The 27,654-nt window shown below is 36.4% G+C and overlaps 1 protein-coding gene and 1 pseudogene across 26 annotated transcripts in view; both read left to right on the plus strand.

The window, feature by feature from the left end:
* The window catches only part of Zbtb20 (zinc finger and BTB domain containing 20), a 775,725-nt gene that overhangs the window by 301,575 nt on the left and 446,496 nt on the right, over positions 1–27,654 (plus strand). For all 25 annotated transcript variants that reach the window (XM_006975752.4, XM_076549395.1, XM_076549383.1 and 22 more), the window contains one exon: positions 12,440–12,513. The gene's annotated coding sequence lies outside the window, so the exon portion shown is untranslated. The remainder of the gene's footprint in view (positions 1–12,439; positions 12,514–27,654) is intronic.
* LOC143268236 (large ribosomal subunit protein uL3 pseudogene) lies at positions 1,542–8,078 on the plus strand (annotated as a pseudogene). Its single transcript, XR_013043922.1, has one exon. The product of XR_013043922.1 is annotated as a large ribosomal subunit protein uL3 pseudogene (transcript).

Here is a 27,654-nt window from a genome sequence, read left to right on the forward strand (position 1 = left end):
AAGTAGAAACTCAAAAGACTGCAAAGCACTTAAAGCATGTTCAACATCTTTAGCCATCAGGAAAATACAAACCAAAACTACTTTGAGATTCCATCTTAAACATGTCAGAATGATTAAGATCAAGAACACAAGTAACAGCTTATGTTGGTGAGGATGTAGAATAAGGGAAACACTCCTCCATTGCTGATGGGAATACAAACTTGTACAACCACTATGGAAATCAATATGGTGGTACTTCAGAATTTGAGAATCGATATTCCTCAAGATCCAGCTATACTACTGTTGGGTATATACCTAAAGGACTCTCCATCCTACCATAAGGACACTTGCTCAACCATGTTCATTGCTGCTCTATTTATAATAGCCAGAAATTGGAAACAATGTAGATGTCCCTCATCAGAAGAATGAATAAAGAGAAGGTACTTTTACACAGTGAAGTATTAACCAGCTGTTTAAAAAAAAATGACATCCTGAAATTTATAGGTAAATGGATGGAACTAGAAAACATCATCCTGACTTAGGATTCAGACCCATAAGAAAAATTTCATATTTATTTGTTTATATGTAGATATTAACCATTAAGTAAATGATAACCAAGCTACACTCTGTAAACCTAGAGAGGTTAGGTATAGAGGAAGGAACTGGGGGGGGGGCATGGATCTCCTTGGGAGGGAGAAATAGAAGATTTTCAGAGTGGACTGGGGGTGAGGGAGACTGACACAGGAGAATCAGATGGGGACACAAAGAAGATATGGGTGGGATTGAGGGAGGGAATGTGGGGAGAGACAGCTGGAAATGAGGGGCATTTGAGTGGTGGGATGGAAACCTAGTGCCATGAAAACCTCCTGAAATATATGAAGGATAAACCTAATCAAGTCTCCAAGTAATGGGGGAGATGGAGACCCAACTGACTCTTGTCACTAAATGAAGCTTTCAGTCCTGGGACTGGGTTACATCCAGTTGAGTGTTGGCCAAAGGGTCCCATGGAAATCACCAAACAACCCAGACTGTTGCCAAGACAATAGGCTGCTTTCCACAAACTGAAAGCAAGTTCCCTTTGCTGAAGACCACACACACACACACACACACAACTAATTAAACATGGAGATGTCTATCTGGTGTCTAAACAGAACCTTCACTCCTACATTCTAGTGTCTTTGGAATGGGAAGGTGCTCTCAGCTATGCTATTAAACAGCAACTCTTGATCTTTCATAAGATCAAGGTTTGACAACTTCATATTATATATTCTACCCACATTCCCATCTTCAGACCCACCATAACTTTTTCAGAATTGAAAGGCATTTAGAGTGCCTCTTCCCACAAATTTTTAAACTCTTTAAAGATGTCTAGGCCATGGAAGATTTCTTATACATGTGTCACCATCTTAGAGTTTTTATTCATGCCAGTATAAATTACACACACACACAGACACACACACACCCATACGCGTATGTGTGTGTGTGTGTGTGTGTGTGTGTGTGTGTGTGTGTGTGTATATATATATATATATATATATATATATATATATATATATACACACATATATATGTACCTGCAACTGGACCTAAGTTACTGAATTGCATGGAAAAAATTAGGCAATATCCAGTTATTGAAGAATGCCAAAATTGTTTATGTTTACTATAAAAGTCATAAAATGCATCATCCAAACTATAGGAAGGAATGAAGGAGAAAAATGTGTCCTCAAACCTACAAAATATGGTAAATAACACTAAAATAACACTAATTTTATGTATTTGGAAAGCTCATATACTCCATATAGGAGAAACAGTAGTTGTTTAAACAAGTTTGCAAAATTCTTGAAAAATTTAAAAAAGGAAAAACAATTTAACAAACAGAAAAATAAAAAAGATTGAGTATGTACAGTAGAGCCAGTCATTAATACCTGAATTCTAAGTAGATATAAAGCCAGAACTCAAAGAAATTCTAAGACAAAAGAAAGTAATAATAAATTAAGAATTTTATATCTAGCAAAACCATCTTTAAATGTCAAAATATATTTCTCAGATAAAGACAAATTATTGATAATAAACTTATCATATGTACATACTAAAGAAAAAAATTTAAGCTGCCAGGAATTGAGAATAAACTGATTAAAATGATGAATAATAATAATAGATAATATGTTTATCTCTAGTAATTATATAGTACCATTGTTTGAATATGAGTCTTTTGTTAAAAATATAGTCCCTTGGGGGGATCTTTGGTGATTTGACAGAGCTTAGTAGGAGGGTTTTACATCTATGAGGTTGTTGTCTTGTAAGGGCTGTGGGATATTGCTGGTTCTTAGTTTCATTGTGTTTCCTGGCCTGGGAGTTGAATGATTTGCTTTACCATAGTCTCTGGCTGTAATGTGCTGCCCACTCTAGACCCACTGGATCATTTGATGGCACTTGGAAAATGTAAGAGAAAATAATCCTTTGTTGTTTTTTTTTTTTATAAGTTACTCAGGCACTTCATTATAGTGACAGAAAGATGAATAGCATGTATAGGTAAATATACATTATAAATATATAAGAAGCCCAAATCAAGAAAGGAAGAAATTAATAACTATAAGAAATTAATAAAATAGAAAAGAAAAAGTTCTCTCTTGGTAGTATCTGATGTCGTGGTGTCTCCCAGGTAATTCCCTGCTTCCAGGCATGAGTCCTTGAGCTTCTTGCCTCAGAAGCACAGTAGTCTACATGGTACGAAAGTGAGGACCTTCCCCAAAGATAAACCTTCCAAACCTTTTCACTTCCCAGCCTTTCTAGGCTACAAGGCTAGCATGACCCACAGCATCTAGGAAGTTGACAGGCCTGCCTAAAAGGAGTAATTGAGTCTATAACCATTGTTGAGACACCATCCATGGTGGTTTTTCTGTAACCATTGTTGAGACATAATCCATGGTGGTTTTAGGCATTGCAGGATATGTGGAAACCACATAAGCCCTCTGTACCTTCAGGACAGTCTTTGTTGGACACATCAATGATGAGTATAAAAGGCAATTCTACAAGAACATGCACAAATCCAAGAATGCCCTCACCAAATACTGCAAGAAATGGCAGGACAACATGGGCAAGAAACATCTGGTAGAGGACTTCACCAACACCAAGAAGTCCCGTCAAGACATCCAACTAAAGGCCCACATTCAAATGTGTATGCTTACTCTGTGCCAGAAGGCAGCCCACTCAATGCAGGTCCAAGTGGATACAGGCACTGTGGCTGAGAAACTAGACTGGGCCCAGAGAGGATGCAGCAGCAGGTTCCTGTGAACCAGGTGTTCAGACAGAATGAGATGATTGATGTCATCAGGGTGACCAAAGGTAACAGATACAAATAGCTCACCAGTTGCTGGCATACAAAGAAGCTACCCTGCAAAACCCACCCAGGGTTCCTAGTATTGGAGCCTGGCACCCTGCCTGTGTGGTTTTCTCTGTGGCTAGAGCTGGGTAAAAAGGCTACCATAATCAGCAAGATTGGTCAGGTCTAGCTCATCAAGGATGGCAAGATGATCAAGGTCAATGCTTCTGCCAGCTATGACCTGTCTTATGAGAGTATTAACTCACTGGGAGGCTTTGTCAGTTATGTTGATATGATCAATGACTTTGTAATGCTGAAAGGCAAAGGTAGTGTGGTGGAAACCAAGAAGAGAGCACAAATCCTTGCTGGTTCGGACCAAATTATGAGCTCTTGAGTAGATTGTCATGAAGTTCATTGACACCACCTCCAAGTTGGCCAAGGTCATTTCTTGACCATGTAAGGGAAGTAGTCATTCATGAGATAACTCAAGAAAGCCCAGATCGCCAAGGAAGAAGGTGTTTAATGTGCCAGAAGCACTTTGTGCAGCTGGTTGGATATCAATAACATTTTTTTCCAATGTCAAAAAAAAATTAGTTGAAATGAAGCAGCCTGGAAATGCTAAGGTTAATGAGGATAACCTAGGAAGAAATATAGAACTTGGATAGACTTGTAACTTATTTATTATTAAATAAATAATACTGATAAGGCCAGAGGGGAAGAGAGAACAGGGGAGGGGAGAAGGGAGGAAGGAAGAGACAGACAGGCAGACCCTAAATACTTACGGTTTTCTTGATAAATTCTACCAAAAACCTAAAGAAAAATAGCAGTCTTTCACACAGTTTTCTAGAATATATTGAGAAAAAGAGAACACTTTTTAAAATGAGGAGGATGAGCCGGGCTGTGGTGGCGCACGCCTTCAATCCCAGCACTCGGGAGGCAGAGCCAGGTGGATCTCTGTGAGTTCGAGGCCAGCCTGGGCTACCAAGTGAGCTCCAGGAAAGGCGCAAAGCTACGCAGAGAAACCCTGTCTCGAAAAACCAAAAAAAAAAAAAAAAAAAAAAAATGAGGAGGATGATACCTTGCAGTCAACAGACTAAAATATCACAACAAAAGAAAAAAACAAAATCAGTAATTATACTGAAATTAGACACCAAAAATCTTCAGCACACTATTTGAAAACAGCAATAGAGGAAAGCATTTGTGTACCCTGATCAAGTAAGATTCTTCCCATAAGTGCTAGGTTGACTTAAATCCAATAACCAATTAATGTAAAAATATAAATTGACCATCTTTTTTTCCCCTCTGATTGCTGGATTCCTGTTCATTTTCTTTTTGTTTTGTTTTTACATTTCAAAAAGTTTCCCCTCCCTTCTCTCCTCCTAGTTCCTCTCCCCTGCATCCACTCCTCCTCCTCCATTCCCCTTTAGACGTGGGTGGGATTACCATGGATATCAGCCAGCCATGGTATATGAAGTTGCAGTGAGATTCAGCACCTCCTCTTCTATTATGGCAGGATGAGGCAATGGAGTAGGTGGAATGGGTCCCAAAAGCAGTCAACAGAGTCAGAGACATTCCCCTGCTCTCACTGTTAAGAGTCCCACACAAAGACCAAGTTACACAATTGTAACATATATGCGAAGGGACTAGGTCAGAATTGACCGTCTTAAATGATATGTTAAAAATACTTTAAAAGCCCATTCTCTGTGACAGAAATCTCAAGTTAGTAACAGAGGGGACTTCTGAACCTCATGAAGGCATCTATGAAAAAATCTGTAATATAAATGTAGTGATGAAATCTCACTGCTAAGATTGGGAAAGAGCAAGGTCATGAGGTCTGACCTATTGCATTTAACAATATAATAAACTTAAGTTTAGAATGATGAGACAGGGAAGGAAAGGCGAAAAGGGAAAGGGAAGAATATAGAGGCCCTAAGGGATGGAAATCAGTGGAAAACTGAAATATAAATAGATTTTTATTTGTAGATACTATAACCTGGCATATAGAGAATTAAGTAATGCACATAAACAATTTAAGAATTAATTAGGAGCTTGGCAAATTAACTAGATGCAAGTTCACTCTAGAAATCAGTTTTCTTTTTGCATACCAACAATGAAATTACAAAAACTGCATTTGCAATAGCATCAAAAACAATATTTTTTCAGAAACTGACAAGCTAGTTCTAACAGTCGAAAATGATACAACAGTCAAATTACTTATTAAAAAGAGAACAAAATTCGATTGTATGCACTATCTTACCTTAAAACTTACTCTTCGAAGTATAGTAAGGAAGAGACTGATATTGGAATGTAGAACAATGGGATAAAATTGAGAGTTCAGAAAATTAAACCTTAGTTTTAGTCAGTACCTTTTTTCAAAGGTACCAAGGCAATTTGTGATGCTAGGTATGGTGCAAAGACTATATGACTACTTATATATTTTAAATACTTCACACCATCCATAAAAGTTAGCTCAAAAATGCATCATGTACCTAAATTTAAGAGCTGGAATTATAAAACCTCAAGAAGATTTATAGAAGAAAATCTTCATGCCTTTGTATTAGGCCAAACCAAAAAAACCAAAACCTTGATTTTTAAAATACATAAATCCCAGTAATGACTGGACTGGCAAGATATGCCTGCTGGTGCAGTAGTGGCGCAGATGATATGGAAGTAGTCAATCACCATCTTATTGGATTTAATACTCACTCTGCAAGATTGAATCCATTGTTGGCATTATTAACTAGGCCAAAATTTGTGACTGGCTAGGTCATAGATCCTAGGGGAGTTCTAATACTATTATTTTTCTAAATAAACATAGTATTAAACTGTCCTATAAGTTCTTATCTTTATACCTATAGATTAGTGCATCTCTCAACCCTCATTTAAAAAAATTTCTTTTTGCAGTAGTGATTAGTACAGAGAACAACTGGTCATTGTATCTCAATCAGTATCACACCTTTTCCTCCCAAGATTCAGGAATTTTCAAAGAATAGAGGGCAGAAAGATTGTAGTGGACATCTTCAGTGAAACATTGTTTATTGAACATGGTTGGACAGTTTCACACATGAGCTCACCGAGGTTATGACTTCATGTACAACCTATATATAGCCAGACAAAATTCCAGCAAAGAATTTCCATCCCTATCTGAGAATCTATTGGCAATTAATGGCTGCTGAAGGAGGTTGTGTAAGTTTTCTTCTAAGATGCTGTCCCTGAAAGGCCACCCATGCTCTAGTAAATGGTTCCAAACCTTTGCATATATAAGCATTAATTAGTCTGAGTAGATTTTCAAACAAAGAGAGTGCATGAAGTTGGAGGGAATAGGGGAGAAATTGGAAGGGAGGGAATGGAGAGTGAATTTTATAAAAACATATTATATACATGTATGAAATTTTCAGCATGCTTACAAAAAATGAATCAATAACTTGAACTTCAACAAAATTAAGGACTTTTGAACTTCATGATAGAAGTGAAATGATAAGCCATAGTCAAGAAAATAGGTAGAAGATTTTGAACACATTTACAGATCATCAATTTATCATACTTGTTAATGTTACATATAAATCATAAATTATTTTCATAAATATTCCAAAGTATGATAAAGGATCCAATTTAAACTGTGACTATTTTGAATAAATACTTCACTGAAGAAGAAATAGGAATTACATTAAACACAGGAAAAGATGTTCAACCTGATTAACTCTAAGGAAAAGTGAACTTAAATCGTAAGACACCACTTCATACTTCTATGGTAGTTATAATTCTGTTGTTTAAAGGCAGTTATAAGTAATCATGAAGTTATGGAGAAATGGAACCCTTCCACACAGCTGGTGTGAATGCAAAATTGCATAATCCATTTTTAAAATGTTGGAAATTTCTTAACAATTAAAATAATCCAACAATTAGGACCCAACAATTCTACTTCTAAGTGCTTCCCAAAGAGAAATGAAAATATATATCCCCACAGAGACTTTCATACTGGAAATGTTCATGGAAGTATTATTCATAATATGAATAATGGAAATTATTCCAAAATATGGAAGCTGCATTAATGTACATCAGCTGATAAATGGACTTTAAAAATGTGATGCATTATACAAATTCCATTTGTCAGATAAATATATGAAGGCAATTTCAATTGTGACAAAAATTTTCTGAAGCTGGATTGTGTTTATGGTTGTATTACTCTGAATTTTCTCAAAATCATTGATAGTAAGGATAACTTGTGATGGGCAGTTTTTATTATATCCTTGACACGATGTAAGATCACTTGCAAGGTAGTCTCAATGAGGAATTCCCTATATTAGGTTGGCCTGTGGGCATTGATGTGAGGGATTTCTGAATTGGGTTCATTGAGTTTGGAAGACTTACTGTGAATTTGAAATGTACCATTTTCTGGGCTGGGCCCCAGATTGAATGCATTGAAGCAAGGAAGCTTAGCACTGTATGGATTCCTTGTTCTTGTCTGGGGATGTGCTTGACTAGCTATTGCAAGTTGTTGCTCCTTTTGACTTTCCTGTTGGTTGTGGACTATAACCTGGAATTGTAAGTCAAATAACCCTGTCTCTCTTAAGTTGTTTTTTCTTTTCTTTTCTTTTTTTGGGGGGGAGTTTTGTGTCATAGCAACAGGACATGAGACTCAGACATATGTTCTATAAGTTATGTTACCATATGGTACTAAAATAAAAGTATGCTTATTCAAAATATAACATGGCTGATACCACCTAACCAAGTAACCAAGGTTAACATCCACAGTGATGTGTCATAATATCATTTACTTCCCAATATTTTATTTATTTATTTATTTATTTATTTATTTATTTATTTATTTATTTATTTATTTTGGTTTTTCGAGACCGTTTTTCTCTGTGTAGCTTTGTGCCTTTCCTGGAACTCACATGGTAGCCCAGGCTGGCCTCGAACTCACAAAGATCTGCCTGGCTCTGCCTCCCGAGTGCTGGGATTAAAGGCGTGCGCCACCACCTCCCTGCTTACTTCCCAATATTTTAATAATACATATTTTTCTATGCATCTGTGGAACTCATAATTCTAGTCTGTTTATGACAAAATATTAGACAAATTCAAGTTTAGTAACAGAACACAAAGTATTTTATCTTGTTCAAAACTGAGAAGGTAATGGAAAACACACAAAAAAAATTGTCACAGACTAAAGAAACCAAGGGCACATCGCCCAGCCATGCAGTCTCGCATTCTGAATGGGATTCTTAGAACAGAAAAGAGATACTAGTGGAAGACTTGATAACATATATTATTTGACATTAACAGAACATTTACTAACATTAAGAGTCATTTTATTTCAGGTGTGAAAAAATCCAGCTATGTTTATAAAAAATATTTTAGTGATGCATACTAAAGTCTCTATGGGTGAGTGATATGTTATCTGGTATTGCCTTTTAAATGATCTAGTGGAAGAAGAACTGGTAAGAAGAATAGGTGGAAAATGAGTGTGTTGGGAGTGCATGGAACTCACTGTACATTGTACCCTTCCATATGTTTGAAATTTTCCATAATAAATTTTTTTTCTAAAGGAAAATTCAATTGAAAAACTAATTTCACCATTAGTATTCTCTGTTGACCACAGTCACATCTTTAAGAATCAAATATGGCCGGGCGGTGGTGGCGCACGCCTTTAATCCCAGCACTCGGGAGGCAGAGCCAGGCGAATCTCTGTGAGTTCGAGGCCAGCCTGGGCTACCAAGTGAGCTCCAGGAAAGGCGCAAAGCTACGCAGAGAAACCCTGTCTCGAAAAACCAAAAAAAAAAAAAAAAAGAATCAAATATGTACATGTCAAAATTAATAAGCCATAAAAAGACTTACTGAACATGCAAAAGTCACCTGAGCAAGATAAGATCATGGCTGAACACATGGAAGAACACTAAGAGAAGTGCTTGAGTTAGCAGACCTTCTAAACTGCGATGCTTCTTGTTCTTCCCTTGCAGCTCTGTGGCCCAGTGACACGCTAATATCTCAATTCCTATCTAGATGAGAATTTTCAAATGAGGGAGAATGTGGTCAGAAGCCATCTTTGTGCCTACTCGGTGCTGCTAGGATCTATGGCATTTCACTACTCCTTATCATTTTTGTTGTTTGAGGGCTTTATTGTGGCCTTGTGACTTGTAGCACAGATCACTGTAAAATACCACATGTGCTGCGTTTCTAGCATCCATACAGAATCTAGTACAAAGTACAGAACTGCATGCAGAGAGAATCCTTCTCCAGGCTTTGTAATTTACACTGATGTCACTGTATCATTGGATATTGACTATAATCTATAAATCCTTGTAGTTTTATTCTTACTTGAACATCTACCACTGATGTTAATTTTATTACTGCCTAAGGTTAATTTTTTTAAAAGATTTTAGAACCTGATATGTCAGGAGAATTTTATTCTTCATGATGACATATGCTTCGTAGATCTGGTTTAAAGGTGGATTCAGTGTACAGTTGTGAACATGAAAGTTGGAAGTGGTAAAGCAGAGTGGGGCCATGATAAGGCACTGTCCTGATTTTCTGCCCCTGAATCTCACTGTGCCCTCAGAGATATTTCACTTTCCTTAATGACCTGCCTTCAAGCAATTTCTACCTAATATTGAGTAGTAGGCTGCTCAGTGACAGAGTTAATGGTTTGTTCATGTGGCAATGAAGAGGAGCAGTATTCATATCGAAGACAACTGGTCCCACTTCCAGGTCCATCTTTGGGCCAAGATACGTAGTCGCCAACAGTGAGTTGGCGACTGTATTTTTTGAGTTCTGGCGCAAAGCAAGATCCATCTGTTTTGCCCAGCCGTTTGCCTGAGTGCCACAGAACAGTCCTGTTATTAGGCTTATTTGTGGTCCTATTTGAGGTTAGGAATAACGTAAATAAACTTCTGTCCTCCTTTTGATGAATGCAGCACAGGAATTAAAAGTGGTGGTGTTGGTAGTGTAAGTGAGGCTGTGTCTATTTTCTCAATTGCTCTATTTTCTTTGGATTGGAGAAACAGACATTTAAGAATGAGTTTGTCATCTGGAAGGATAGTTGTGACCAAGTTTCCCTCAACAGGATACAAGATGTTATTTTTGAGCTTCATTACCCTCACCAGAGAGAGGGATAGAGACAGAGACAGACAGAGGGAGAAGCAGGCAGAAATGGAGAAGAAAGCTAGTCACAGAGGACAGGGAGGGAGGGTGTGTATGACTTAATGCTGACTATTCACAATGAACTTTATGATTTTGAATAGTTCTGTTTACTCCACATCTGCTGGTTTGAGGAAAAGGAAATCTGACTGAACTGAACTGCTAGTTGTCAGTTAAATTCTTTGTATGTGTATTCAGTCTGATTTCTCTCACCTTTTTGAGCCAGACAGTGATTCACTTTCACTGACCACCTATTGTTGGTGAGAACAATACCAGTTGCGATTCAGATTTATCTAGAAATGGACACTTTTTATGTTTCTGAATCATTTATCAGGGGTTATTGTTATTCCATATAATTTTTGAGCACAGTTATTTTTGTCAGTGTCTTTCCTGAGTGTTTGGTTGCCTTATAAGGATATATGTGCTCTCCTCTCCTCTCATTCAGTTGTCCCTGGTGACGCCTCCATAATTTCTGTCTTTACACTGGTGCATTTTTAGTCTAATTCAGGCTTTTGAGAAGCAGAGGGAAAGTTTAGTAAGTCAGTAATTTTTTTTCAAAAAATCTAATCCCATTCATGGGTGGATTTAGTATGAAGTATGAGCAAGTTTGCATTTAAAATGTATGTACATCAAATAGACACATTGCCTAAATTATTATTCCATATAGTTCAAAAGAGAACAGGATTTGCAAGTGAGAACCAGATGCATGTTCTCCTAATAGGTGCAGTTTCAAGGGTAATTTATGATTATTTATCATATATGGAAATATTAAAATATTACTTTGTATTATGTGAGGGTCAGACATAAACCCACCACAATCAGTAAAACAAATGTATATTAAAAACATTGTTGTGTTGTAAAGCAAAATAAGGAAAATAATTATAATAGCTCCATTTTGCATTTTAAAAGTATCTTTTTCTAAATACTAATATGTTATTTATTTGAAGATAAAAATAGGAATGACTTAATGTAGTGTGTTGTGATTCATTTATTACTATTATTTGTAGAGGATGGTATGTGAAGAAAAGATTGAAAAGAAAGAATAGAATGTTTTAAGCCCAAAGTTGTAGGATACAGTTAGAGATCTAAATGCCTGGACTCTTAACTTTGAAGATTAAAGATGCATATTTTTTAACCAGAAAATTAAACCAGGATGTCTCACTCCAATCCTTCTGACCTTCCTGTATCACACTAATGATGCTATGGAACAAGAAGTATACTGTGACGTGAAGTGTGGCACAGGCAGCCCATATCATAATTTGCTGTCCATTTTGCATTTTTTTTTTTTTTTTTTTTTTTTTTGGTTTTTCGAGACAGGGTTTCTCTGCGTAGCTTTGCGCCTTTCCTGGAGCTCACTTGGTAGCCCAGGCTGGCCTCGAACTCACAGAGATCCGCCTGGCTCTGCCTCCCGAGTGCTGGGATTAAAGGCATGCGCCACCACCGCCCGGCCCCATTTTGCATTTTGTATTGCTAACTGTGTTTGGGTACCTCTAGTTTACAGCTCCCCTCTGCCACCGGTCAGTCATTTGGAACCATAGTTTAGTTTTTTTCCTAATATCTTACAGTCGTAGTTTTCCTTCCACGTGGATATTCAGATCCATAGATTTTTCCATGTTCTATGAGCTTAATATTTTCCATACTCTTTAGATTATGAAATTCTTCCTTAGGATGTTTCTTCTTTAAATTACTTAGATTGTAACTGAATTCACTATAGAAGCTTCTAGCCATACCACTATGAAGTCCTTAGCATTGCAGGAGATTTGGTTTCTTTCAGAATTCCCTTTGTTTCCTCTTTAGATCCTTTTATTTTCATTAAGAAACTACTCTGGGAAAAGGGTTTTTTTCCCCTTTCTTTCTTTTTCCCCCTTAACAGGGATAAAAAAGCTCCGCTTGACTGGTAATGCATTGCTTTGGATGGGGAAACATTATGAAAGTTTAATTTTTAATTAAATCTGAAATACCAATTATAACTGAAAGAGATTTTAACCTGTTTCTTTTCAGACTGCCTGAAGTTACATTTCGAGACTGAAATCACTGCACCTTAAAAACAAAAGATTGAGCTGCACTGTGTTCCTGTAAGTAGAAGCTTCCTGTGCCTTCCTCTGTGTTTCTGCGACCAACCCACAAAGGGACAGAACCACTCTCCTAGTAACCAGACATGAGGGAAAATCGGAATGTCCCTGAAGAAATAGATCCTTAAATGATTTCCTTTAAAAAAAGTTATTGAGCTCAATATTTCTGGGTGTCTTTTATTCACTCGAAATTACAAAACCTTTTTTTTGGCAGGTTTGAATTTCATTAGAGAGGGTGTCACCCACTGTGCATCAGCACAGTGACACACACCCTCAGTGGAGAGATTTGTGCTTTTTTATACCCGACTCTTAAGAGGTAAAAGAATTCTTTTGAATCAAAGTCGATTTCGTTTTCTTTAGTGATGTCACTAGAATTTTTTAGCCTTTGTGTCAATGGAAATGAAAAGTTCATGATGACATCACAGGATTCTATAGCCTTGAAGATTTTGGGCAAACCTAAGTAAAAATGCATAATTCCCTTGTGTGCGTGTGTTCCCCATTCTGCTACGAAGCAGTCAAAATAGCACATCTTATGTCTTCCCGTGAGCTACAAGGCTGTCTCTCAGAGCCCCATTGTTCCATAAATGCATGTCAGAGTCTACCACAGTCTGCTCTACCCTTATTTAGCTGCTGTTTTGTCAATGTACTTGGAAGAACAATTAACATTTGGGATTTCAATGTCTGAATAACAGGCAGTGAATAGAACTGGAGCAAATAAAAGATTCAGATGCCCAGAGTAAGAAAACAGAAGCTTATAGTCGGTGGAGGAGAGAAAGAAAATCACTTTCATTCTTCATTCAGAGTTGGGAAATACTGTTAAGGAAAGAGCTTTTTCATATTTTAGATCAAAATACAAATTTTAGTAATAAAATCCAGGTTTTACAGTCTGATGTTTTCTGTCAGAGTTTAAAAGCACTATCTTTTCTTTTGGAGAGCTAGTTGTGGGGTCTCCTGACTGCACCCCGGCTTCCACAATACACACCATCTCTTTTGTTGGAGTGCTAGTTGTGGGGTCTCCTTACTGCACCCCGGTTTCTGCAGTACACACCATCTCTTTCATCGGAGTGCTGGATGTGGGGTCTCCTTACTGTACCCCGGCTTCCAGAGTGCACACTATATCTTCTTTTGGAGTGCTGGGTGTGGGGTCTCCTTACTGCACCCCGGCTTCCTCAGTGTGGGTCCCACGCAGAGAGTCTGAGCACTTCCTCCATGTCACTTCCCTTCACTACAGTCTGTCATTAGTGACTGGAGACAGGCCTGAGCATTACATGTCTGCATCTTTTGTCTGAGTTCTGTTAAGTTCTTTTCTGTTTGTTTTGTTTTTGAGAGAACTGACGCTGACAGCGCTTTGGCAACTTGGGTTTGTTGACAAACTAGACTGAATAAATAAGTAACAGTTGTTAATTTTGTCAAAATTTAACAGTTCAAGCCTATGGACACTGAGGTCTCTAAAAGTAAGGCCTTGTTCATTTTATAGTCCCCAGTGCTTATCACAGTAATGGATACCCACTAAAAAGTTATTGTTTGCAATACAATTATGAAAGTTTTAAAAAGTCAGAAATTTGAGATTATTTACTGTACAGAGGTATCAGATAAAGGTTTTGGCAATTAGGAAAACGATTATAAATAATTTGCCACAGACCATGCTTCTGTTCATATCCGACAGGACATCAGACTTGTTCGTTCATCACCTTGGTAATATATGCTTCTTTTCCTGACCTGAAAGAGAAGTATCCATTCATATATATTCTCTCGTTCTGTGAAATAGTCTTCGGTAGTTTTCTATGTAAGGTCTGTGTTATTTCTCATGCCATAGAACTGACTCCAATCTACCTAGATGGAGGGTATTAGCCATACCCATCTCTCCTGCTGGCTATGTAGTAGACTGTTTGAAGGGAATGAAGCAAGTGATCCAGTAATGCTGGTTTAGGAAGACAGTCACTTCTTATGACTGTGAGCTGGGCGGTGGTGGTACATACCTTTAATCCCAGCACTCGGGAGGCAGAGCCAGGCGGATCTCTGTGAGTTCGAGGCCAGCCTGGTCTCCAGAGTGAGATCCAGGACAGGCACCAAAACTACACAAAGAAACCCTGTCTCTAAAAACCAAAAAAAAAAAAAAAGAAAAGAAAAGAAAAAAAGTTACTGTGAGTAATTATTTTCATTGAAGCAAACCTCAGACCCACATCTCAACCCCAGTAAGACTACAATATTCTTTAGAACTCAGATTCCGTTGACATAACATTTCTTGTCATCTCTCACTAATACTCTTTAAGAATTTTTTCTGAAAGGGATTTTTTTGTTGTTGTTGTTGCTGTTTTTATGAAATCACCTTCCAGTGATTCAGATTAAGGCTCTCATAAAATTCGGACTCTGGAGTAAAACTGAATTAATAAAATTTAGGCCTAGTCAACTGTGCTATTACCACATTGAAAAACATTTAAGACTATCAATGGTCATTATAAAGTTATTCCACATTTTTGAGGTTGAAAAACTGAGATAAAATTGATATCAGGGCAAAGACTGTCATAAAACATAACAGCAGCAAGACATGTAAAAAATGGAAGTCTAACCTTTCATTCTAAAACCAATAAGTTGAGGCACAGGGAGTACATTGTGAAAACCACCTTGACTACAAAGGCAGCTCATTCTCCAACATGTAGCCTTGATTCTAGAAGACCAACACCTGGATCCCAAGGCTTCCAGAACTCCTCTAAAAGCATGTAAACAATGCTTTCTGAGGTACAAATCTCTTTTTGATAATTTTTTGAAACTTATTGATTTACCAAATAGTCTAAAATTAATGAATAAAGCAGTGATCTGAAACTATTATCAAAACTTTTTCCATATCCCTACACATTTTGATACCATACCCTTGGTTGTACCCTGTAGTCTTTATAAACAAATGTATTGGTTCACTTAATATTCATTTTGGTGATTGATAAAGATGGTCCACTAGAAATTTCCATAGTTCCTTGGCTCATAGTCTTGAGGATGAAGCCTGTATTCCAAACATCACATTTAGAATTACCAATAGTGTGCATGGTATCAAAATGTTGTTGTTGTCAAGGGGCATTCCTCTAGAGAAAAGTTTGGGGGTAGGAATGAAATAAACTTAAATAATTTAAAATGAATTAGTTACCATGGTAATTTATTTCACCCTGTCTTTATTAATTCTGTAATTTAACAATCCAAAGAGGGAAGTTTCAGACTTTTTCTATTATTTTACGCGGAGTCAGCTCCTAGACCCATATATTGGTTTCTCAGTTTTATTTTACCACACTCATACCTTCCACTCCTGACCTTGAAAAATAAATGTGCAAAAAAAGTTAGTGGCCTAAGTTGTGTGCCCCAACAAGATGAAGCAGTTGTGCTTTTACAAATAACCATGGTGGCTTTAGCCGACAGGGAGAGGGAGATCCTGACATGAGAATGATGGGGTAGAGCTCTAGATACGCTTATCAACAAGGGCTCTCCTCCGACTTTTCCTTCTTCTTTATAATAATGAACCTTTAGTATATGCATCCTGTTAACAAACATGTGACCAGGGTCACTAATACTTTTGTTGTGTAATTAGGGGATTTAAATCTGTTTAGTAAATCTCCTAAAAATAGAATCATTAATTCATTTATTAACTGTGTTTGATGTTAAGAATGTAGAAATGAATTTTGAAGTCTGAGCTGAATTTATAAACTCTTAAAGAATCAGATATTATGCCGGGCGGTGGTGGCGCACGCCTTTAGTCCCAGCACTCGGGAGGCAGAGGCAGGCGGATCTCTGTGAGTTCGAGGCCAGCCTGGTCTCCAAAGCGAGTTCCAGGAAAGGCGCAAAGCTACACAGAGAAACCCTGTCTTGAAAAACCAAAAAAAAAAAAAAAGGAATCAGATATTAATTTAGTACACAGATAATTACAAAATTACAAATTGTATCCATGAAAAAAAACTGTCTATTCAAGAGGAATATGGGTGAGATAAATCTAATTTTAATACTCACTAAAGCATTATTTCTGAGTTTGAGGAGAGTTTGAACCTCTGAAATTTAGGCCTAATAGTTTAGGCCGCATTTTCCATATGCATAAACACAGAGAATGCTGACAACCTTCTAAGATTCGGTCAAGCTCATATCTTAGTAGTTAATAATTGTTAAAACCCTGTTGTTGATTAATCCATTTTTTTTTATTTTTGTGTTCTTTATATACATAAAGAATATATATCTCCAGGGGGTGGTGGCGCAGCTGAGCAGTGTTGTAGCACACCTTTAATCCCAGCACTCGGGAGGCAGAGCCAGGTGGATCTCTGTGAGTTAGAGGCTAGCCTGGTCTACAGAGCGAGATCCAGGACAGGCACCAAAACTGCACATAGAAACCCTGTCTAAAAAAAAAAATAGTACTCCCAGACTGTATTTTTTACTGATAAACCTTAATGTTATTGTTAAGTATGGTATAGTTTAATCTTAAACAATTACCAGAGGCCTAGAAGCAATGAAAGCCCTGGAAATGGTTATTTTATATAACAATGTTAAATTTCTAGATTGAAGAACAAATCAGATTGTTTTAGAAACATGTTGTATTAGTATACTAGTCACCAGAATAGATATACTTGTTTTCAAAATGTTGTATATTATCCTTTTCAACTAAAAAGTAAACAGAGAAAGTTTATGTTAACCATAGAAAAGTAGATTATGCTCTAAAGAAAGAAAATCTGTCATAACTCAGTTAAAAGACATTGCCATTGGAAAATATTACAGCAGCAAAGAACCTTAGGAATTTTTTTTAATTCAGGCCTAGAATTCTTGTCCAAGTTACACAGTTAACTATAAAGCCATCTAATTAAATAGTTAATAGCTTAAGTAGGAAAACTGGGCCTGTGAACCCTAATTCTAAGCCATATTACCACATCCAAGCCACCTCATAGATGATCAACATCCCTCCCATAATCCCTTCACAGTCTTGGGTGAAAGGGGACTATTTGTACAGGAGACAGGTTTGTGTGGAAGCCTCAGTTAATAGACATGAACAACATACATGACTCCCGTTCTCTTTACTTCATGTACCAGATGCCTTGTAGGAGTTGTATATCAGCATTGCTGCCCACACTCTGCAACTACTCAGCAAGGAAGAACCTTTTCCATGCTGTAGAGAAGAAGCTGAACCCCGAAAATTAAGTATATGCAATAACACAAAGCTAATATGTGAGTTTGTATCACTACCAGGCCTAACAGATTCCATCACTGGGCATCTCTTACTTGATATTTTTATCTGGTGTGCCTTGGTATTGCCTCAGCTAATGTGGTCACACAAGACATTATTTCTTTAATGGTCTAAATACCTTTAAAAGCGCACGCGCGCGCGCGCGCGCACACACACACACACACACACACACACACACACACACACACACACGGCACCATGTCTCACTGCAACCGTGATCCTGAATTTCTTTCCATGTATCACTTTAGCAGCAATGCTTATAAACACCCTGGTTTCTGAGGAGCCCGTTTTGATTTCTTGATTCGAGCAGCCATCCTAAAACCGTTGTCACTGGACAATAAGAACTGATCAGGGAATGGATGTGCAGCATCAGATGTAGAGCCATTTATGGTCCTCACTGTCCCAGAGCTGCTTCTCTTACTGCCTGAGTTAGAGCTCCATATCTGTGTTTCCATGAAAGCCCCTAACGATTCATCCCCCCCCCACAGTGCCTCAGTTAAAATCACCCTTCCTGCTTTGCAGAAGGGATTGTTGTTATGTGTCTCAGCCTCTATTTCAGGATGCTACTATTAGCCCTATATCAGAAAGTATAGCAATTTCAAATTACAAAAAATAAAATAAAATAAAATAAAACCCACTAGCTTATTTAAAATACCAGGTTTCCTGTGAAAGAAAAAGAATCTTTACAAGAACTTTATATTTTGCTGAAAAACCTGATTCTGGTTTAGCATTTTATTTTGGAGGAATTTTAAATGGAAAAAAAAGGCTGTGGTAAGAGGAAGGAAGGTTATCTCTGCTATTCAAGACTGAAGAGAAACAATTAGGGAGGAGCCTTCTGACCCTTTGAAACAGCAAATTTCCAAGAAGTTAGGCATATGTATTTTCATAAGGAACAAATTTCTACATTTCAGTTCAGGTTGTCCCACACTGGCTTTAAATGTGTCCCCACTGTCCCACAAGGCAATCTGAAAGCACCATTCTGAGTCACCTTGGAGAGACAAAGGAGGCCATGCTGAATCTTGATTCTTCCAGGGGAACATGAGACCACTAGGGCAGAATGAAGCTGGTCCTTTGCTCATGTGGATTCTCAGAGCTATAAACTCTTTCCCATAATTGCTCCAAAGGCAATATCAAGAAAATAAATCGGTGGGTATCAATATTAGTATTAGAAGTATTAGTACTAGTATTAGAAGATCCAGATGTTTAGCAAGGCTTTTTACTTTGTGGCAAATGTACCAATTTAACCATATAAATTTTATGTAACTGTGTCCATGCTTTTTCTAAGTTGTTCTTAAATAATTTAAATACTGTAGGATTTAATTTTCTGATTAGTAATCAATACTTGCATAACATTATTGTTGCTCTCAGTTTTGTAGATTTTTTTTTAATTCTTACAGATTAGGGCTGGCAAGAACACCCTTCAGAAAGTCCAGGGGCCAAAGTAGACCCTGGCAACTTAGTAAGTTCACTTAGACCCATCTAACTTAGAAAGACTGGTCAGTAGAATTTCATACACTGGGCTTGGGAGGAAATAGGGAAATATTTGGCATGGCATGAAAAGTTCTTGTTCTGAGTAGCAACTGATACTAGCAAACTGCATGAGACAATGACAATGTGATGCTGTCTACATCATCACTGCACAGTTACCACTGAGGAGGCCGCAATTGTGATCGAAAGCGAAGTGTGGGCAGACTGTCTGGAGACTTGACTCTGTCTTGCCCAGCAATGTTGTCTTAAGAGCATTTTCCTTCTCTGTAGAGGACACTTTCCATCTCTTCTATACAATATGATGGGAAGAAGTCCAATGACATAGATGAAATATTAAGAGTTCTGTAGATTGAGTATAGATCATAAACATCACAGATACAATTAGAAGTAGAGATGACTTAGAAGTCTCAGGAGTAAGTGCTGTTTCTGATCATTTAGTGGTTTGAAATTCCTTTGTGTTTAGACAGCCAGGTAAGGAAATACTCTGTTGCTGCTAAGGGTTGTTCACACATTGGAAACAGTGGCTGAATTGAAGTGGGGCATTACTTCTTTTAAACATTTATTTTTTAAAGGTTGCTACAATAAATTCTCTGAACAGTTTCTCTCAAATTAGAAAAAAATCACAACTGTTTGTTCTTATTGGGCGGTGATTTTCTTGAGTAGAAGTGAAGATCATGTACTGATTCTCTTCCTCAGGCACTGATGGGGCACTAGTTAATGCTTCAGTAAGTGTTATGCATCCTGTGTACAAATTATGTGTACCAAAGTAAGTTTAGCAAGTAATACTTTCATTAATTCAGCTACACTCTTAGAATTATTAAAGATTACAAGACATTAGAAAAATAATGAATTCTATGTATAAAACTATTGCCCTTCAAGGATTATCACAGTTTATGAAATGAAAAGAAAAATATTTTGGACAATGAATATTTTAAATAAATGTGTTTTGTGCATGTATGTTTCCATGAAAAATGGTACAGATACTTCCCACCATGTTCTTTAGTTGTCACAGGATTCACAAAAAAAGGACCTGGAGAAAACTTTTAAGCTTTTGTATTGTTTAACTAGTTACAATGGACATTTGTTACAAAAGAAACACATATTTTATATTACTGCCTCTTTATTTTTTTAAAAGGGGGCTAAGAAAAATAAGCTACATTCAGAGGTTTTAATTTCACTTGTGTTCCTTCAACTCACTTAATACAAAGTAAAATAATTCTGCAAATAGACTGATTTTTCCATTTAGCAAATACTTCCTGAGCTCTAGACTGATGCTAGCTTTCTTGTGAACAAGTATTGAAGATGTGTGTGTGTGTATTTGTGTGTGTGTGTGTGAGAGAGAGAGAGGGGGGGGAGGGAGGGAGGGGGAGAGAGAGGGAGGGAGGGAGGGAGGGAGGGAGGGAGGGAGGGAGGGAGGGAGGGAGAGAGAGAGAGAGAGAGAGAGAGAGAGAGAGAGAGAGAGAGAGAGAGAGAGAGAGAGAGAGAGAGATCCTGCCAGCTTGGCCAAAGCTATAGTCTTCTGTTGCAGTATTCTTTCAGTTGAGAAGACTTTTTCAGGGAAGAGTGGACATCACATTTAAACACATGCCTTGAGTATGATATACATTGAAAAAAATGGAAGGTAGCAGTGTCAAAAAGCATGTAGAATTGATACCAAAAGATGAAACAACCCAGATGCTCATGTGTGAACAGTTGGATAAAGGAGGGAGGCCCATGCATATATTCTGGAATATTTTCAGCCTTTAACATGTGTAAAGTTCTGGGAGATGTTTACAGCATGGATTTGAAATGAAGTAAATCTGTTTGCCTCACCCAGGTATTCTGCTTGAATTGATCAAGTGTGGTAGAGTCTAGCTGTATGATAGACCCTTGTAGGAAGGAAACTCTCATTTTAAATTTAGTTAATTCAAATTTAGTATGCATCTCCATAAAAGAAAATGATCTCTCTGAGTGATTACCATTTCCCACAGAAACTAACATGGTTTATCACCATAAACAGTACATTCCTAGATATATATATATATTCATGTGACATACACACCAACACACTTAGCTAATGACTAACTAGAACATGTAACTTAATAAACATAGAAGTTACTGTTACTGAAGTAGTTAATTACATCCAAAATGTGACTGACCAAACATAAAAAGTCATCTTTAAGCTATTGTAAATAAAATGTCTTCCTAAAATATGCCTTAAGTTTGGCTAATACATTGATAGACAAAAGATAGAAGCAACCCAAGAGTCCATCTGTGGACAAACAGATAAACAAAAGATAATACACACTAGAGTATCATTCAGTCTTAAGCAGAAATGGATTCTTCCAAATATTACAACATGAGTGAAATGCAAAACCAGCATGCTAAGTAAGTGCACAGCGTGTGAGCCAGCCACACAAGGTCAAGTCCTAGATGATTCCATGTACATAAGAAAGAGCATGCTCACACTGATCGAAATGAAAGGTAGAATAGAGATTTCTGAGAACTGAGTGGGAGAGGGGTGTTTTCATGCATGGCTACAGTTCAGGAAAGTTAAAAACATGGACATGAATATTTGAGATGGTTGCGTGACAACATGAATGACTTGATACCACTGCACCACACATCTAAAAACAGTTAAGATAGCAAGTTGTATGTTATGTTACATTTTTTTCTCCATGAGGGAAATGTATTTGAAATTTTTTGAGTTTTAGTGAAAGTGGAGTGAGATTGCATAGTTTCAAAGCACAACTGAGCTGTGTACTCGGGAGAACCATTAGAAGAGTTTTGGAATATAATAATTTATTAGCTTGAAGAATAGTCTCTACTTTGCTGTTGAGACCTTATATATTTAGGAAATACAAACACTGGTATTCCCCCTCAGTTCACAAGCAGTAATGACTGTAATAAACTGCAAGAGACTACAGTTTAAAGAAGCAAAGACATCTTTCAAAGTGTTCACTTTGGTCACCTGATGGTAAGTGCATGGAGGGTTCCTCGTCAGCTTTTTGCATCTTAACAGTTTATCTTGTTACAGGGGAAAGCCACAGTCTTATTTAAGCTCATATTTCTCTAGAAATTCTATGCTATCAATTTATCCTTTTGTTTCCTAGAGATGTTGAATATTTCTATTCACTTCAGAAATCATTTAGTAATCACTTAATATAGCATTCTTTGGAATTCAACACATATATATTCACATAGTAACCACCATGATTATCAGGATACAAAACAGTTCTTTTACCCCAAAGAACTCCCAGCTCATCTCCGTTCTTACTCCCACCACTGACCCCAGACACATATAGGTCTCTTCTTATCATTGTTGTTTTGTCAGTAAGAGAATTGTTATGTAAGTGAAATCTAGCATGGAACGTTCTAAAAAAGTTTTATTATACTCAGCATGTTGTCAAATGAACCAACAGTTTCTGTCCTTTTGATTGCTGAGTAGCATGTCTCTGTAAGGATAGACCTCAGAATATTTAACCAACCATTCATGAAAGGCATTTGCAGTTTTCCATTTGGAACAATTATGAATAGAACTTCTATAAATTTCCACATATATATTTTTGTGTGAGAATTAGTTTTTTTGTACATTTGTTTCTCAAGAGTAAGTAGCCAAGGGGAGGATGTTACATTTATGTATGTATGCCTCAGTACCACACAAACTTCTTCTTAAGTGGCTGCGCCATTTTCATTCCCACTAGCAATGTATGAATCGCAGCTGTTCCACATCCTTGTAATTCCTTGCTATTGTCAGGAATTTTTTTAAAATCACTGTAATATGTGCAATGGAAATGGCTTTTTTTTTTTAGGCTGTAAAAGATAATGTAATTTGGAGGCCATCATCGTACCTAACTCCCATCTTCAGAGCTGCACCACTCCTGTACTATTAATATATTTCCGATACCATTTCCCCCATACATATACAACACCCTTCTTGTAAGTAATGCTTTTCCTATGAAATTTCATTGATTCAGTTTTTCATCTTTTTAAAGATTTCTTTCTTGAATACTTAATAAGATGGCCTCTCTATGTTTAAATTCTAATGTAGTATTTTATATATATATATATTATTTTTACATCAGATATTATATATAGTATATTAAATCAGTGCATTATTTTTACATAAGATGTTATAATATTATAATTATATGATATATCATATAATTATATGTATTATAATCAGATATTATAATTGTGTTATATAATATATCTTACAATTATAATATCTGATTATAATATTTATATTATAATTATGTAATTATAATATAGTATAATATTATATAATATATAATATCTGATATAATATTAAAATATCTAATATAAAATAATTACTGATTTAATATGTTTATTGAACATTTACAGCTTTTCATTCAGTTAGGTGGAAAAGACATGCTATAAAAAGAATATAGTCTATAAAATTATATAATTGAACTTCTAATGATGAGGAAAATTTTATGTAACATTTGTTCACTATAGTAAAATTCTTTGAGATTGGTATATGCATTGTTGAAAGGGTGTAAGTCTCTCTTATTTGGAAAAATGAAAACAGATTTATGGAATTGAGCACAATTTTTGCTCAGGAGTAGAGGCTAGTGCCTAATGACTCTATTTCTGTTATTGTATGTCAGAGCTCAAGAAAATTATTTCATTTCTATAGATGTCTATGTGCTCCTAACAATTCTTTTTTTTGTTTGTTTTTGTTGTTTTTTGTTTGTTTGTTTTTCAAGACAGGGTTTCTCTGTGTAGCTTTGCGCCTTTCCTGGAACTCACTCGGTAGCCCAGGCTGGCCTCAAACTCACAGAGATCCGCCTGCCTCTGCCTCCCGAGTGTTGGGATTAAAGGCGTGTGCCACCACCGCCCGGCAATCCTAACAATTCTTTACAAATTGAAAACTTTAACCTTACATCGCATCTTTCTAGGATTTGCCTCTAGCTACCAATTTTGGCAAAATTGTTTTAACAAATAATTTGGCTACGTACTACAACATAATATACTAATTTGATCATTATTTTTTCTTGCTGTAGGACACTGTACACTGACATAAAGTTCTGGTTTGATCTTACAACCTCTAAGAGGTAGCATATTGATTAATATACTCCATTTATATGCTAGTTCCAATCTTTGATGTTCATAACCTTCTAATTTTTCTCCTAACATACTGACTTATCAGTCTCTGGTTAGCATCTCTTCCAGGGCTTCCTTGTGCTGATCCAATGCAATAGCTTTATTTTAGGCTGTTGATTCCCAGGTTTTTATCACAAAATCTACCATAACACACTGTCTGACTCCAAGCTTATGAATGCAACAATGGGCTTCATACCTGTTTTCTTATACTTTTTCCAGCCATCATAAAAATAAAATTAATCAAAAACATGTATTTATACTACTTAGAAAGGTTTTCACAATTTTTAAGTTAGTATAGGAAGTTGCAGACAGTGGTTTCATCCTACATTGATAGAGAGTACAGCAGTCCATAAGGATTAGAAGAGCTCATGGGAGTTTGTTACGGTGTTTATCTAGGTGTGACAAGAAGATTGCAGAAACAGGAAGGCTGTTTAAGTTGTGGGATTATAGTTTTGTGAGGGTGTTTTAACTTTGTTTTTGGGAAGGGTTTTTAGTGTTTGTGTGTGTATGTGTGTGTGTGTTGTTTTAGTTGACAAAAAACACCATTTTTGTACATTGTGTATTGTAAAGTTTTATATATATAAATATATTGTATAATGTACAAAAATCAAGCAAATTGACACATCTATCACCCATATAGTTACTTTCTTGTGTTGTGTATGTATTAAGAACAAATAAGATATTATGTCTTAGCAAATTTCAAATATAGCATCCAGCCTTATTAATAATGGTCACCAGTCTGTACAATAGGTCCCCACATTTTATTTCATCCATAATTTCTATGAAGTCATCAGACTTGTTAGTGTGGTGTCTGTCACTTTGACTTATGGGTGTGTTCAATTATACTTTAATTGAGAAAATATGATGTTTTGTGTCAACTATCATAGAATTTTTATAGAATATAAAAAGTTGAATATTGTAAAGTAGATAATTTCTTCATATTTTTGTTCTAAGTAAGAGGAAGAAAACTCTGCTTATTCTTATGTAGAAAAGACAGTCTGTGTGGCTATAAGCTGCTTGCTTTCCCCACTCCCCGATAAGATTATTAGTGAATCTACAAGCTATTTGACAAATTTTCATAACTTGCCATAGGGGTTTAGTAATAACAACAACAACAATAATAAAGCAATTTAAAAAGCATATTTTACAAATTCACCTCCAATTTATGTGGCTATTAGTTTATGGTGTGAAATACTAGGATAGACTATAAACTTAAATGAAAAAAAATTCTCTCACATGGGGAAATTCTGCTGTAGACTCTTGCTTTCTTTCATTGCCTTTCTGATTTTCTCTCTGCATTGATCTTATCATCTAATGCTTTGTCAGTAGAAAGGTTTTCCTCTGTGATGGTATTTTAGGTGCCTGTGGAACAGCAATAAAATTTAAAATAGTCTAAGAAAGTAATAATCCACAGATATAAATATTTGCTGCTGCAGTTATTAGAATATGTGGAGCATAGACTTGGTGGGGTCTTTGCTTCCTAAGCCAAACAATGACAAGTCAAGATGACCATGCTTGGAGAGTAAGATAATCGATAAAATCCCTGAGGTCGTGTGAGTTCTAGAAGCTACCCAGTACTCTAGCTTTTATTTCTAGATCATGAAATTAGAAACTGTGAATCACAATTGTAAATCCTGTGGGCTAAGAACCATTTCACAGTCTACTTGATGACAGTGACTGTCTTTGGTTTAAGCTTATCAAAGTATTATCTTCTCCAGAAGAATATTATGTTCCTCACCAGTAACACTCTGTTGACAAAAATGTACTTATTATTGTATTCCAAATTTTATTTAAGAAATCATGTAATTTGTTTTTACTCTTGTTATATACATAGTTGCAGACTTTAACATCTCTGGTTTTTCTTTCTGTAGACAAAGTGTAGAATATTTATTGTGTTTTCTTTGATGAAAAATGTTTACCAATCCTTGATAGCAAAGGAATCTAAAGCCAGGAAAGCTCAATGATGCTTTAGAGGTGTTAGATTCCATTGGTTACCTGAGTGCAAATGTGCACTGCTTTCTACTTACTGTTCTTCTGGCTGCCTGGCAAATGAGTTAGCTTCTCTTTGCATTAGCTTCCCAACCTATAATACTGTTGAGAGAATTCACTGAGGAGGTGATACACGAAATGATTTTAACAGTTCTTGTCACATGATTATTGCTGCAATAATTGTTACCTATTTAGTGTTGGTGTGTGTAATTGATGTGATGTCCTAAAGAGACTCAGATTCTCCTAATTTTTTTAAAGTGGGTTGAAGGCATCACATTTCAGATATGAAAGAAAAGTGGCACTTATTTTTATTCTCAGTTGTAGTATGGTTTGCTCCTCCTCCTTTAAGTTCTCTAAAAAGTAATAGAAAGACATTTTATACTTTTGAATTACATTTATGACTCCTAATATTGAAGCGAAAACTTAAACACAGAACACTTACCTAACAGCCCCTAGAATAACCTGCCTTGAATCTGGCAGATGAGACCTGTGCGTCTCTCATCCTTCTACCCAGAAGACATTCTTACACATCTAAAGCTACTTGAACTGATTACATTTTTTAATGATTCGGCTCATATTTTTAATTGTATTTTATGCAATAGTGCAGTTTTGTGTTATCTTTCATTCTTTCAGTGTTAATCACACAAAGCTCATTTTCTCAGATTTTTTATATTCTTCATCTTCAGCTACAAAATGGTCATGCTGAACTACATGGAACCGAGTGAGGCAAAGGCCCTAAACATTGGATCCCTTAGTACATTGATCTGTTAGACCATTTTATTTCTCCCTGTGTGTTAGAGTAAAGGAAAGCCTATATTCTGCTGTAATAAAATCTAGAAGTCTAGTTTCTCAAGAAGTTCCACTGTGTGGTTGACAATTTCTAGAAAAATGTTGTTAAAGGTTATCGGTATATGGATTTTCAAAAGTATCACAACTAAAAGACCATCTCTAACCTTGACTTATTAAAATGACAAGAATTGGACTTGCCTGTAATTGCTCCCTGTGTGACTCCTATCTTGTGTTTGCTTAATTTACTGGTCCAAACGAGATCTTACTCTTCTCAGACCTCTACATTTAATCTAGAAAACACTCCTTTTTCTTTTTTAACTGTTTAGTACACCAGTTTCCTTGGCTTACTGTCATTTATAATAGAAATGTATCATAACAGAAAAGGAAATAATTGGACAGGAATAGATGCAGTGATGTTTACTTTAAAAGAAATTAACAGTTGGGTGGTAATGGTGCATTCCTTTAATCCCAACACTTGGGAGGCAGAGGCAGGCAGATCTTTGTGAGTTTAAGGCCTGCCTGGTCTACAGAGTGAGATCCAGGACAGGTACCAAAACTACACAGAG

Source organism: Peromyscus maniculatus, chromosome 12 (genome assembly GCF_049852395.1).
Source record: "Peromyscus maniculatus bairdii isolate BWxNUB_F1_BW_parent chromosome 12, HU_Pman_BW_mat_3.1, whole genome shotgun sequence".
Taxonomy (NCBI): domain Eukaryota; kingdom Metazoa; phylum Chordata; class Mammalia; order Rodentia; family Cricetidae; genus Peromyscus; species Peromyscus maniculatus.